This window comes from Montipora foliosa, chromosome 1 (genome assembly GCF_036669935.1).
Source record: "Montipora foliosa isolate CH-2021 chromosome 1, ASM3666993v2, whole genome shotgun sequence".
Classification (NCBI taxonomy): Eukaryota; Metazoa; Cnidaria; class Anthozoa; order Scleractinia; family Acroporidae; genus Montipora; species Montipora foliosa.
Window position 1 is genome coordinate 40,140,643 of NC_090869.1, and position 2,500 is coordinate 40,143,142.

At 44.9% G+C, this 2,500-nt stretch overlaps 1 pseudogene; it reads right to left on the reverse strand.

The window, feature by feature from the left end:
* Positions 1 to 2,500, reverse strand: part of LOC137968406 (uncharacterized) — a 7,238-nt pseudogene that overhangs the window by 824 nt on the left and 3,914 nt on the right.

Below are 2,500 nucleotides of genomic sequence, written 5' to 3' on the forward strand. Positions count from 1 at the left end.
CACCCAGTCCAAAAGATGATGCATCAGCAGAAATCTTTGTTTCTCTGTTGGGATCATATAATGCTAGGACTGGTGCTTTTGTTAAGCTAGACTTGATTTCTTGGAAGGCTTTCTCTTGTGGCGGTCCCCAGATCCACTGGCTCTCTTTCTGCATCAGGTCACGAAGAGGTTTTGTCTTGTCAGCTAAGTTCTCTGCGAACTTGCCCATATGGTTCACCATACCGAGGAATATACGCAAGTCATGAATGTTGCTTGGTGCTGGAAGGTTAACAATAGCTGTTGTTTTGTCTGGATCTGCTTCAATTCCGTTAGCACTGACCACGTTTCCAAGAAACTTGATCTTTGGGGCACTAAAAATGCACTTGTCGATATTGAGTGTCACGCCTGCTGCGGACAGGCGGTCTAAAACTGCATTCAATCTTCTGTCATGTATTTCCTGGGTAGGGCCATGACAAAGGACATCGTCAATGTTGCATTCAACTCCTTCCAATCCTTCAAGGATTCTACCCATGCACTTTTGGAATTTCTCGGAACCTGAGCTGATCCCATAGGGAAGAACGTTGAAGCAATACCGACCCCAAGGTGTAATGAAGGTGGTTAGTGGTCTTGAACTTTCTGACAACTTTATTTGCCAAAATCCAGAATTTGCATCCAGTTTCGTGAAGTACTTCGCTCCTGCAAGCTTTCCTAGGGTGACATCAACTGAGGGTAACGGGTGATTCTCGCGCTGTACATACTCATTTAGCATTGTGAGGTCAACACACACTCTTACTTGACCATTAGGCTTGGGGGTCACTACCATTGGCGCACACCATTCCGTTGGTTGCTCAACGTGTGAGATGACTCCAGTTTCAAGCATCCTTTGAATTTCCTTCTTGGTCTCAGCATAAAGTGGCATTGGTACTTTCCTTGGCACTGAGAAAGCGAAGGGCTTTGATCCATATTTGAGCTTGATGGTGTACTCTTCTTCCATTTTTCCCAGACCAGTAAACAGCCTTGGATATTCGTGCATTAATTTTGCCTTGTAGTCGTCACTGGTTAACTCACACACCCTGCTTATGAGTTTCAGGTTGGCTGCTGCATTCTTGCCCAAGAGTGGTCGGGCCAGATCCTCTACAACGTAAATATCTTCTTCGACGGACTCAAGTTCATTGGTAAGACGAGCTCTGAACACTCCCTTACAGTTCATTCGGTATTTGCATGGGCCTAGTAGAACCTTGGTGGTAGGTTGTAACCGTGCTTGGCTCAATTCGAGAAAATTGTGGCGTGGAATCACTGTTACGTCAGCACCACTATCAAGCTTGAATAGCAATGGTTTTTCATTCACCGATATCGTGGCAGTCCACGGTGTCTTGCTATTGCTTTGCACTTCGTCTAACTCTACTATTTCACCGAGGAAAAATGATTCCTCAGTCTCAACTTCAAAAACAGTTCCCGATTTTGGGTTTGCTGAACTCTTGCACGCTTGTGCCCAGTGTCCTATCTTCTGACATTTTCTGCACTTAGAAAGACGGGCTGGACAGACTTTCTTTGGGTGTGAGTTTTCCAAGCATCTTGAACATTTCGAAAGCGTGTTGTTTGAACTTGAGTTTTGGCTTGAATTGGGTTTTGCCGGAGAGTTTTTGGTAGGAAATTTCTCCTTTTTCTTCATTCTTCCTTTAGCGATACTGTCAACTTCCACTGATTTCGATTTAAATCCACCGTCAAGTATGCTTTGTTGGTGTTTTACCGATTCGCGTTGTCTTGCCAGGTTTGTAGCTTTTTCTAAAGTTAACTTCGGATCGAGTTGTAACCTTTCCGAGAGGTCGCGATTTCGTAGTCCCACGACAATGCGGTCTCGGATCAATTCGTCTTTCAACGCACCAAAATTGCAGTACCTCGCAAGGCCATACAAATCTGTGATGAAGCTGTCAACAGATTCTCCCTCTCGCTGGATTCGGGAATTGAATTTTGCTCGCTCGAAGATTACGTTTCTTTTCACAATGAAGTGGTTCACAAATTTGCCTTTTACCTGATTGTAATCATTTTCTTCTTCAGTTGTGAGCTCAAATGAAAGGAAAATGTCATCAGCTTGATCGCCCATTGCATAAATTAACGTGTTTACTTGGTTTTCGCCGCTTCGCTTTTCGAGGCCAGTGGCTTTGCGAAAGCGTTCAAATCGTTGAATCCATTTCGGCCAGTCCTCCGGCTTGAATGAAAATTTCGCCGGTGGAGGGACTTGAAAGTTTGCGACCGGTTGGATTTCTGGTGCGGCTTCCAGTGCTTGAGCTACGGGCGGTGGATTTTGCTGCGAGGAAATCGCACCGGGAGAAACCTCGTGCTCGGCGGTTGACATGTCTTTGTCCTGTTTGTCCTTTTTGTTTCTGCTTTCCAAACAAACTCAACGGTTAATTCACAGTTCGATGGAAGCGTCGCGAAGGTTCAAAGCTAATGTGAAGCTACCACTTCTGACACCATGAAGCGTTATCCAACTTTAATACACAGGACGAAACTAAGTTAA